Source organism: Scyliorhinus torazame, chromosome 2 (assembly GCF_047496885.1).
Source record: "Scyliorhinus torazame isolate Kashiwa2021f chromosome 2, sScyTor2.1, whole genome shotgun sequence".
Classification (NCBI taxonomy): Eukaryota; Metazoa; Chordata; class Chondrichthyes; order Carcharhiniformes; family Scyliorhinidae; genus Scyliorhinus; species Scyliorhinus torazame.
Genome location: NC_092708.1, coordinates 89459835 through 89472236, shown reverse-complemented (window position 1 = coordinate 89472236; position 12402 = coordinate 89459835). Strand labels below are relative to the sequence as shown.

Here is a 12402-nt window from a genome sequence, read left to right as displayed (position 1 = left end):
GAAGAGATTGGAGAGGGCGTCCTGTAGGGGGACTAGCCTATAAGCTATGGTGACGGCCCCATTGCCGTTCTCACCGAAGAAATACACCACAAGCCCGGTGGTGGTGGCGACTTTGAAAATTTGGGGACAGTGGAGACGGCATAGGGGAAAGACGGGAGCCTTGGTGGGGTCCCCGATAAGAAATAACCATAGGTTTGCCCCGGGGAGAATGGATGGGGGATTTGGAATATGGCAAAGAGCAGGAGTAACGCAACTGAAAGATCTGTTTGTGGATGGGAAGTTCGCAAGTCTGGGAGCGCTGACCGAGAAATATGGGTTGCCCCAAGGGAATGCATTCCGGTATATGCAACTGAGGGCTTTGCGCGGCAACAGGTGAGGGAATTCCCGCAGCTCCCGACGCATGAGGTGCAGGACAGAGTGATCTCAAAGACATGGGTGGGGGACGGTAAGGTGTCAGATATATATAGGGAAATGAGGGACGAGGGGGAGATTATGGTAGATGAGCTGAAAGGGAAATGGGAAGAAGAGCTGGGGGAGGAGATTGAGGAGGGGCTGTGGGCGGATGCCCTAAGTAGGGTAAACTCATCGTCCTCGTGTGCCAGGCTAAGCCTGATTCAATTTAAGGTGTTACACAGGGCGCATATGACTGGAGCACGGCTCAGTAAATTTTTGGGGGTAGAGGATAGGTGTGCGAGATGCTCGAGAAGCCCAGCGAATCACACCCACATGTTCTGGTCATGTCCGGCACTACAGGGGTTCTGGGTGGGGGTGACAAAGGTGCTTTCGAAAGTAGTGGGGGTCCAGGTCGAACCAAGCTGGGGGTTGGCTATATTTGGGGTTGCACAAGAGCCGGGAGTACAGGAGGCGAGAGAGGCCGATGTTTTGGCCTTTGCGTCCCTAGTAGCCCGGCGCAGGATACTGTTGATGTGGAAGGAAGCCAAGCCCCCGGGGGTGGAGACCTGGATAAATGACATGGCAGGGTTTATAAAGCTGGAACGGATTAAGTTTGTCCTAAGGAGATCGGCTCAAGGGTTCACCAGGCGGTGGCAACCATTCGTCGAATACCTCACAGAAAGATAGAGGGAATGGAAAAGAAGAAGGTAGCAGCAGCAGCCCGGGGGGGCGGGGGGGGGGGGGGGGGGGACTTTCAGGGTTGTTAATATATATGTATAGAAGGACTCTCAGGGTTGTTAATATATATGTATAATATGTATAGGTCGTTGCTATAAATAATTGTATATTGGACTGTTAAATCATATTTTTGGAGAGTGTTTATCTGAGACAAGGCAGTTGCCATTTAGTTTTAGTTTTCGTTTTTGTTATATATTATTTATTCTTTGTTTATAAAACAGGTCATTTGTATTTATACTGTTATATTATTGTGTAAAGGATACACAATGTATTGTGATGGTTGACCAAAAATTTTCAATAAAATATTTTAAAAAAAAATGTAAGGGTCTGTATACCCTGCTTGATGCGGTCGAATGTCCTCTGGGCGATCACGGAGACCCCTGCGTCAGCGTCCAACTCCATCTCAAGCGGGTGACCATTGACCCGTACTGTCACCTTAATGGGGGCCACACGGGGAGCTGCCACACAATGCAGCTGCAGGCAGTCGTCCTCCATCTCCATGTCCTCAGGGGTAGTCACCGCAGGTTCATCCACATAGAAGGTATGGCCCCTGGGCTGGTCCCAGTTTTGGTCAAAACGACGGCGCATCTGGCGCCCCCAGGACCGGCGACTGCGACGGGGTCGGCGCCTACAAGTCTGACACGGACATGGCTCCTCATCCATTGGTTCTGGAGAAGGCTCCTTTCGGGGAGGAATGTCCGACGGCCACTGGCGTTGATCCGGACGTCGTCTCGCCCAAGGTACCACAGGAGTGCGGGGGGACGTTTTCGGACGGAAGGGGTTGCGCCCCAAGACATGCACTTCCATTCCCTGTATCTCCTGCACTCCTCGTTCTGCGCTCTCTCGGGACAATACTATTTGAATGGCTGTTGAAAAGTCAATGTTGGCTGAGCTAACAACTTTCTCTGGGTGGCCGCATTGTTAATACCGCAAACCAAATGGTCGCATAACATTTCTGACAAGGTCTCACCCTAGTCACAGTACTCCGCAATCCTGCATAGCCTGGATAGAAAGTCGGCAAGGGATTCTCCTGGGGTCCTCTCAGCGGTATTAAACCAGTAACATTGGATTATCGTGGACGGGGTTGGGTTAAAATGCTGCCCTACTAAATTCACAAGTTCATCAAACGTTTTGGTGTCCGGCGCAGCTGGGTATGTAAGGCTCCTAATCACCCCAAACGTATGCGGGTTGCAGGCGGTGAGCAATATGACCACCTGACGCTCGTTTTCGGTTTGCCCGGAAATAGTAACGCATCCGTTGTGCATACTGGTTCCAGCTTTCCAGCGCAGCATCAAAAACATCCAAACGTCCGTACAGAGGCATGGTGTAAAAGAAAACAACTTCCAACCTGTATCCAACAAAAATCCTGGGAGGTGGCTTCAGCAGTGTAGACAGCTATTCACTTTAACCCTCGTCGCCAGTTTTGTGAGGGCCACGAAGAATCCAGCACGAGTTTCAAGGATACAAAGAAATAACATTTATTTACAATAACATATATATACACAACAGCAGCAACCTCACTTGCTGCTTACTCCTTCCTGCTGGTTCCAAACTGGCCAGCTTTATTTATACAGGGAGTCTGCTAATGATTTTTCTGCCCCCCTCATTGGGGAAGATCATACTCCCATTGGATTGTGGGATTGTCATTAGTCCCCAGCCAAAGGTAAACAGGCAGGTTATAACACTCCCACAGTCCAAAGATGTGCAGGTTAGGTGGATTGGGCATGATAAATTGCCCCTAGTGTCCAAAATTGCCCTTAGTATTGGGTGGGTTACTGGGTTATGGGGATAGGGTGGAGGTGTTGACCTTGGGTAGGGTGCTCTTTCCAAGAGCCGGTGCAGACTCGATGGGCCGAATGGCCTCCTTCTGCACTGTAAATTCTATGAATGAGTAACTCACTTCCTGACTCCCCATAGCCTGTCCACGATCTACAAGGCCCAAGTCAGGAATGTGATGGAATACTCTCCACTTGCCTGGAAGAGTGCAGCTCTGACAACACTGAAGAAGCTCAACATCATCCAGGACAAAGCAGCCCACTTGATTAGCTCCCCATGCAATAACATTCACTCCCTCCACCACTGACACACATTGGCAGTAGTGTGTGCCATTTGCAAGATGTAGTAACTCACCAAAGGCTCCTTAGACAGCACCTTCCAAACCCATGACCACTTCCATCTGGAAGGACAAGGGCAGCAGATACCTGAGAACACCACCACCTGAAAGTTTCTCTCCAAGCCACTCACCATCCTAACTTGGAAATATATCGCCTTCCTTCACTGTCATTCGATCAAAATCCTGGAACTCCCTCCCTAACAGTACTATGGGTGTACCTACACCAAATGGACTGCAGCGGTTCAAGGCAGCAGCTCACCACTACCTTCTCAAGAGTAGTTAGAGATGGACAATAAATACTGGCCTAGTCACCGACGCCCACATCCTAACTCCCTCAACTCATCAAATTCCCAGCACTCAGTTCAAATCGCCCTCCAGAAGGACTAGAGGTCACAGAATTAAGACTTTGCGCAAAAGATGGCGGGGGATGTGAAGAAAAACTCACACAATGAGTGGTAATTATCACGGACTCGCTGCAAACAAAGGTAATGGAAGTGACGTCAATCAGTGATTTCAAAAGGAAATTGGCTGGGCCCTTGCGGAAAATAAGTTTGCATGGCTACTGGATTAGAGAAGGGAAATGGGACAGCATGAGCTGCTGTACAGAGAGCCAGCATGGACTCCAAGCTGTAATGGCTCTATGGGCTGAATTTCATGGGGCAGAGGCCGTACCTGACACCACCTACCCGTTGCAACAGTCGACTGAGCTAAAAATGAAGTCCGCCCAGTACCGCTAATGTGCTGCGGGCAAGCCAAACATGCTGAGAGTGGGACGTCCACCCCTCAGGAAATGCTGCCTTCGAGAGCTGCTGGCTAACCAGATTGGCTGGCGGCCCCAGCAGCACAAGATCTGAGTAGTGGGCACTGGTGGAACTGCAAGAAGTCCCACGAGAAACTTTGATGGATCCCAGAGCCAGATATGTCTGAGATTTGTAGGACAGGTAGGGATCAGACAGCTTAGGGAGATTTGAAAGATCTCCCTCTTGCACTATCACTCCAGCCTACAATTAATCTGCTTTATCCTCATACTTCTATGCTCACTTTCACATAGTACTGGGAGTAGTCCAGAGGTAAATACTTTCGAGGTCCTGCTTGCTAATTTACCAACAAGCTCTCAAACATCTGACTGCAGGACCACATCCCTCTTTCTACCTATGTCATTGTTGCCTATGTGAACCAAGACCACTGGTTGTCCACCGTTTCATCTCCAGATGCACAGCAGCCCTCCAGATAGTTCCTTGACCCTGGCTCCAGGGAGACATACCATACTGTATTCATGTCGGCAGTCACAGACACACCTGTCTGTTCATCTAACTATTGAATCTCCTAGGACATTTGTTCTTTCAATCTTCTATGTGTCCTCCTGTGCAGCTGAGTCAGCCTTGGTGCATGGATTTAGCTTTGGTTGATGCCCCAGTTGAACCGTCAGTTTCATCAGTTTTAAGAACTGAATACTGGTTGGAGAGCGCGATGCATTCAGAGATCCTTACTATCTGCTTATTTCTTCTTGACTGCCCAGTGATCCTGAATTGTTTCACACTCCTCCCGGTCTCTTCACAGTGATCCTAACCTGCTGCACACTCCACCCTTGTCTGCTTCACAATGATCCTGTCCTGCTTCACATTCCTCCCTGTCTCCTCACAGAGATGCTCATCTGCTTCATATTCCTCCTGTTCTGTTTCACAGTGATCCTAACCAGTTTCACGCTCCCCCTGTCTGTTTTGCAGTAGTCCTGACCTGCATCACTGTCCTCCTGTCTGTCTCACAGTGATCTGGGCCTGCTTCGCAGTCCTCCCGGTCAGCTTCACGCTGATCCTGACCTGCTTCACATTCCTCCTGGTCTACTTCACAGAGATCCTGGCCTGCTGCACACTCATCACTACTTGATTCATGGTAATCTTGACCCGCTTCACACTCCCGGTCTGCTCGCGGTGATCTTGATGTGCTTCACACCTATCCTGATCTGCTTCACAGTGACTCTGACCTGCTTCACACTTCTCCTGGTCTGCTTCACAGTGACTCTGACCTGCATCACACTTCTTCTGGTCTGCTTCATTCTGATTCTGGCCTGCTTCACGTTCTTCCCTATCTGATTGATTGTGATTCTGACCTGCTTCACACTCCTCCCAGTCTCTTCCCCTTGATCCTGACCTGCTGCACACTCCCGGTCTGCTTCATTGTGATCCTGATTTGTTTCACACTGCTCCAGTTTGCATCATTTTGATCCTGAGCTGCTTGCGCTCCTCCTGGTCTCCTCCCAGAAAGAGAAATAGAAAGGTGGAGGGCTTTGCGAGGGAATCCCAGAGCTTAGGGCTTCAGCAGCTGAAGGCATATCCATCAATGATGCAGCAATTAAATTCTCAAGAGGCCAAGGTTAGATGAGAGCAGATTATGCAGATACTTTGGAGGGTTGTGGGACTGGAAGAAATTACAGAGAAAGGAAAGGGTCATGGAGGGATTCAAATTTAAAAATCAAGACGCTGAGAGTAAGGGCATAAAAGCAGATTTTTTGGATGACCTAAAAATTATGGAGGAAAGAAAGCGTTAAGACAATCAGGAGGGCGTCGGAATAATAAAGTCTAGAGTTAACAAAGGTGTGTGGATGAGGGTTTCACCAGCAGATTGGTCGAGGCAGGAGAAGTCACTTTCACGTTCTTTCATTTGGCAACTTACAAATAGAGGTATATTATTCCTCCTCTCTTGTCTTTTTACCCTTCAGGAACAGTTTTTTCCCCCTCAATATTGAATTAATTCAAGTTTCACACTAAACTAAACTGTAGTGCTTTCAGCAATATTTCCTGCTGATACATTGAGCTCCAATTCACCATTTTTGACTGCATGCAGTGTTCAGGTATACACGTTTGATCATTTTTTAGAAAATCATAAAATGCTGGAAGCTCTCAACAGGTAGGTAGCATCTGTGGAGAGAGAACCATAGGCTGGCTTCTGCAGGAATTTTGCTGTTTAATTTTCTGCTGTTACTCTTTCAGGATTACACATCTTGAAGAAGTTCTGTTCTTCTCATACCTGACTGTTTTGCTCAATTGTAGTTTTTACTTTGTTTTATTACTCTACTTTTGTTTGTCTACTTTTAAAACCCTTTCTCTTTCATATTTAACTTAGATAAATATCCTAAACCAACAGCCAGCTTCCCGGATCTTGGTTAATATACAACCCATTCATCTTGCATTATCCTATTTTTATCACACTTGCCGCTAAACAAAATACAATGTCACTGTCACCAACTCGCTCCTTATTTGTCCCATTATTCAATTTGTGAATTTTGCGACTGTCTAAAAGTGGCAATAACATAGAACACACAACTTTACAATTCTCTCTCCTGGATAGTATGCTTGTCCTGCATTTTAACATGTTTATCACTCCCTTGTGTCATTATATGCCAATATGGTTAACAAATCAACTGGAATTCTTTGAAGATGTAACGAGTAAAGTTGACGAGGGAGAATTAGTGAATGTGGTTTAATTAGACTTTCAGAAGGCTTTTGACAAGGTCTCACATAGCTGATTACTATGTAAAGTTAAAGCGCATGGGATTGCAGGTAGTGTCTTGAGATGGATAGAAAGCTAGTTGGCAGACAGGAAGCAAAAAGTTGGAATAAATGAGTATTTTTCTGATTGGCAGGCAGTGACTAGTGGGGTACCACAGGGATCTGTGCAAGGACCCCAACTGTTCACATTATATATTAATGATTTGGACAAGGGAACTAAATGTATTCTCTCCAAATTTGCAGATGATACAAAGTTGGGTGGGAGGGTGAGCTGTGAGGAGGATGCAGAGATACTTCAGCAGGATTTGGATAGGCTGAGTGAATGGACATATGCATGGCTAATGCAGTATAATGTGGATAAATGTGAGGTTATCCACTTCGGTAGCAAAAATAGAAAGCAGATTATTACTTGAATGGGTATAAATTGAGAGAGGTGGATACTCAGTGAGACCTTGATGCCCTTGTGCATCAGTCACTGAAAGTAAGTATGCAGGTACAGTAAGTAAAGAAGGCAAATGGCATGTTGGCCTTCATAGCGAGCGGATTTGAGTATACGAATAGGAATGTTTTACAGCAATTGTATAGAGCATTGGTGAGGCCACACCTGAAGTATTGTGTGAAGTTTTGGTGTCCTTATCTGAGGAAGGATGTTCTTCCTATGGAGAGAGTGCAGCAAAGGTTTACCAGGGTGATTCCTGTGATGGCAGGACTGTCATATGAGGAGAGACTAAGTCAGTTCTGATTATATACATTGGAATTCAGAAGAGGGGATCTCTTAGAAACTTATAAAATTCTGACAGAATTAGACAGGGTAGATTCAGAAAGAATGTGGGGGAGTACAGAATTAGGCATCATAGTTTGAGGATAAGGGATAAATCTTTTAGGATTGAGGTGAGGAGTAATTTCTTCATCCAGAGAATGGTGAATCTGTGCAATTCGCAACCACAGAAAGTAGTTGAGGCCAAAACGTTGTGTCAATTAAAGAAGGAATTAGATATAACTCTTGGGGCTAAAGGGATATTGGGGGGGAAGGCTGGATCAGGGTATTGAACTTGATGATCAGCCACAATCATAATGAATGGCAGAGCAGGTTCAAAAGGGCTTCTCCTGCTTCTATTTTCTATGTATCTTTCTATGTATCACATGGGGCAGCCAAATTGTTCTTTACAAGAACATAATCCAATTATGTTTGAATTATTCAGTTGAGGCAAGTGTTATGTTCTGTGTTGTGGCTGTGGTAAAGATGCACATAGAACATCTAGTTCTTTGCTAGTAAGATAGTTTATTGACAAAATGAACAGGTGGAAAGATAACTAAAGAAACTATGATGCCAACAGTAACGATAAATGAATTCTCCTGGAGCTACGTCTAATACGACTGTCCTCGAGTACGACTTACTACCAACTGCCCAATCTCTGGAGTCACATGATGTATCTCTGTCCCCACCTGCTGGTCAGACGTCATACAGACATTACTATGCATATCATCACAGTAAGGTAAAGTCACCATAGTCCCAGTTGACCATAGGCTGCTTTCCCCTTTGAGGGGGAGAGCTGACTGGTGGTGATTTAACCTGAGGATCTGCACACCTCAGGTGAGGAGCAAGGTTGAGCAGGCAGGGCCTCCATTAGTAACCCCAGCTGGTATGGGAATTGAACCTGTGCTGCTGGCCTTGCATCATGAACCAGCTCTCTAGCCAACTGAGGTAACCTGGCTTACACTAATGCTTATCAACTCAATTGCTATTTAAAGATGACATTTGTATAATCTCTTACAATAATTTTCTTTTTTTTTTTTTAAATGTATTTTATTCCAAACCTATAGAAAAAATACAAAACATAAATAATCCGGGAACACTCTCCTCAACTCAAAGTTTTACAGTCTGTACAAGTTTTCCCCCTTTTTCACCCCGCCTCCCCCACCCGCAACAAACAACTCCTTGACAATGGCACGAACAATCCCCACTGTGCCTCAAAGCCCTCCACTGCACCCCTCAATTCAAACCTAATTTTCTCCAACCGGAGGAAGTCATATAGATCACCCGGAGGCGTAATCGACCGCCATTCCAGAAAAATTCTTCCGAGGGCAACCAGAGAGGTGAAGGCCATGACATCAGCCTTCCTCCCCTCCATCAGCGCCGGCTTTTCTGAAATCCCAAAAATCGCCACCATCGGATCCGGCCCGACCTCCACCCCCAAAATCTTTGCTCGTATCCTGAACACTCCCGCTCAGTATCTCACTATCTTCTCACAGCCCCAGAACATATGTGCATGGTTTGCTGGTCCTCACCCACACTTCTCACACTTGTCTGCCACCCCCTGGAAGATCCATCCTCGCCCGAGTCATGTGCACCTTGTGTACCACCTTAAACTGTGACAAACTCATCTTCGAACACGAGGAGGTCGAATTCACCCTACGCAGTGTCTCACTCCACACTCCCCAACCTATCACCCCCCCCCCAACTCCTCATATTTCTCCTTGATCCTCACCACTTGCGTACCCCCTTGCTCTCTCAGCCACCCATATATGTCCCCAATCCTACCCACCCCTTCCACGTCTGGAAGCAGCGTCCGTTCCAAAAGGGCATATTTCGGCAGCCTGGGAAACCCTTTCCACACCTTCCGTGCAAAGTAACGTACTTGTAAATACCTCAATTCACTTCCCTTCGGTAGCACTCCAGCAGCTTCTCTATGCTTGAGAACCTCTCTTCCAGATATAATTCCCTCGCCCTCACTAGCCCTACCTCTCGCCACCTCTTGTACATACCATCCGTCTCCCCAGCTTAAACCCGTGGTTCTCACACAAGTGTTAACACCGACATCCCCTCCATCCTAAAATGTCTCCTCAGCTGGTTCCGCACCTTTATTGTGGACTGTACAACTGGGCTCTTAGTATATCTCCTCAGTGCCAGCGGCAGCACCATCGTCACCATGGCCCTCAGGCTGGACCCCCTACAGGACTCATCATCCATCCTAACCCCTCTCCTTCCCACCACCGCCTCAATTTCTCCACATTTGCTGCCCCATAGTAGTGCAGCAGGTTCCGTGATGCCAATACTGCTTTCTGCCTCTGCAGCAGGGCCCTCTTCACCCTTGGCACCTTCACCGCCAGCGTCAGGTGCAGTGTATCCCATCTCCAAAAGTCCTCCCTGTTCTCCTGCGCCAACTTTATGAAGTTCCACTTAGACCATAAGACATAGGAGCAGAAGTAAGGCCATTCGGCCCATCGAGTCCACTCCACCATTCAATCATGGCTGATTTCAACTCCATTTACCCGCTCTCTCTCCATAGCCCTTAATTCCTCGGGAAATCAAGAATTTATCAACTTCTGTCTTAAAGACACTCAACGTCCCGGCCTCCACCGCCCTCTGTGGCAATGAATTCCACAGACCCACCACTCTCTGGCTGAAGAAATTTCTCCTCATCTCTGTTCTAAAGTGACTCCCTTTTATTCTAAGGCTGTGCCCCCGGGTCCTAGTCTCCCCTGCTAATGGAAACAACTTCCCTACATCCACCCTATCTAAGCCATTCATTATCTTGTAAGTTTCTATTATATCCCCCCTCAACCTCCTAAACTCCAATGAATATAATCCCAGGATCCTCAGACGTTCATTGTTGATGACGTCCTTAACTATATGCTTATGCAATGTCACCCACTCCCTCCCCCCCCCCCAACCTGGATCCCCAGATACCTAAACCTATCCCTGACTACGCTAAATGACAACCCCCCTAAATTAACTCCCCGATCCATTCACCGGGAACACCTTACTTTTCCCCTAGTTCAACTTATAACCTGAGAAAGCCCCAAAACTCTCTAGTAGGCTCATAATCCTCCCCATACTCTCCAGTGGGTCTGACACATATAACAGCAGGTTGCCTGTGTACAGCGACACCTGGTGCTCCCTACTCCCCCTCCTAATCCCCTGCCACTCTGCTGACCCCCTAAGGGCTATCGTACAATAATTTTCTTACCGTAGTCCTTACCTATATGCTTACAAACATCTGACAGATCATTCTCATTGGAAAAATCATAGACACTTTGACAGTTCACAATATTAGGTTGAGATTAATTATTATTCCGCACTATTTTGTTCCAAGATTAAATCTTTTATGCAGACATGGCTGTCATCTTTACAAAAATAAAAATGATCTTTCTCAATTGGAAATGTGGTGGAGGCAAGTTTAATCAAGGCCATTCAAGAGGGCATTCCATGGTTATTTGAATAAAAGCACTGTCTGACTTTTGGCTAAGATCAAGCGTAGGATCAAGCCCGAGTTCAGGTGTAATGCCTGTACTTGTCAGTTTGGACCTAATATTTTCCTTTGTGGGGACCATGTGTTGGATTCGATTTGAATTGTTTTTTGGAGAAAGCAAGGAAATGGATTAGGAGGCTTGCTCCGTCCACTTTGCACATTTGCTTTGAAAGTCTGAGTAAGGCATAACATTAAAAAAAGTAGAAGCAAATGTGCAGGAAGGGCTATTGGAGCCACGTGCAGACACGATCGGCCGAACGGCCTACTTCTGCGCCGCAACAATTCTGAGGATTCCTGCAATGCTTAAAGAAAGCATGGAGAATTGTGTCAAAATAAAATGTTAGTTATTTACTGTCATCTTTATCGTAGCTTAATTGACATAAAATACTACTTTCCTTCACATAGGATTTCGAAACGTTAAGGCAAAAAGCATCATTCCTAGCCTGACTGGACAGATGCGAACTATTGTCTCCGGTAATACAGGCTCTTTCATGTCTCCTTGTATCATTTCCCGTGTCCTGCTCCTGTGTTCATATCCCAGAACATCAGCAGGGGGCCGGAACTAGTGCTATCATTCATGAGTTTAACATCTCGGCTTTTTGTACATTGGTTGGTTTGCACGTGTTTGAATTTGTATCCGGAATATTTGCCCCAAAGAATAGGAAAAGGAATGTGGTCTCTTGGACACTGTTGAAATATTGCATCGAGCCAACTTGACTGAAAAACAAACTTTGAGCCATTCCATTAGCGATGGTAAGAAAAGTTGTGATTTCCATCAAGAAAACCTTTCAGACAGCACACAAGAAATGTAAATAAATGGAGAGGCAGCCTCCTTCCGGGCATTCTATGCCCAATAGAAAACTTTCCCTCAGATTGTCAGAATTTGTAATTTGGAAGTCGCCCCTGTTGTAAACACCGCACATGGTCCCTTTGTACAGGGACAGCAACCAGCCCCTTCCTGCAGTGCCTGTCTGAACTTCGCCTCTCTAACTCCACAGAGCAGCAACAGCTCCCTCCACTTCTGTTCTTTCACCTGTTCAGTGGATGCAGCGCTCTGCTCTTCCACAGACCCGATTCGTGTGGACCTGTGCGACAGCCCACCTTTCGACATGTTTAAAGGGAGAGTGAATTTCCTGTCCAGAGCCAACTCACCTGGAATTGGGGATGGCGCATGCGTGCCCGCCTGAGTTGTACACACCTGTTTCCAACGAGGCGGAAGTTGGTGCTGAGGAACAGAAGAGTGAGGAGTGAGGGAGAGAGAGAGAGAGAGAGAGAGTGAGTGAGTGTGAGTGTGAGGGAGCAAGGAGTGGAGAGTGAGGGAGCAAGGAGTGAGGAAGTGAGTGAGAGGGACAGAGTAGAGTGTGAGTGAGGAGAAAGAGAGAGGGAGGGACACAGT

At 46.7% G+C, this 12402-nt stretch overlaps 1 protein-coding gene across 1 annotated transcript in view; it reads left to right on the top strand.

The window, feature by feature from the left end:
- Positions 1-12402, top strand: part of galnt3 (UDP-N-acetyl-alpha-D-galactosamine:polypeptide N-acetylgalactosaminyltransferase 3 (GalNAc-T3)) — a 200529-nt gene that overhangs the window by 76512 nt on the left and 111615 nt on the right. The window lies entirely within an intron of this gene.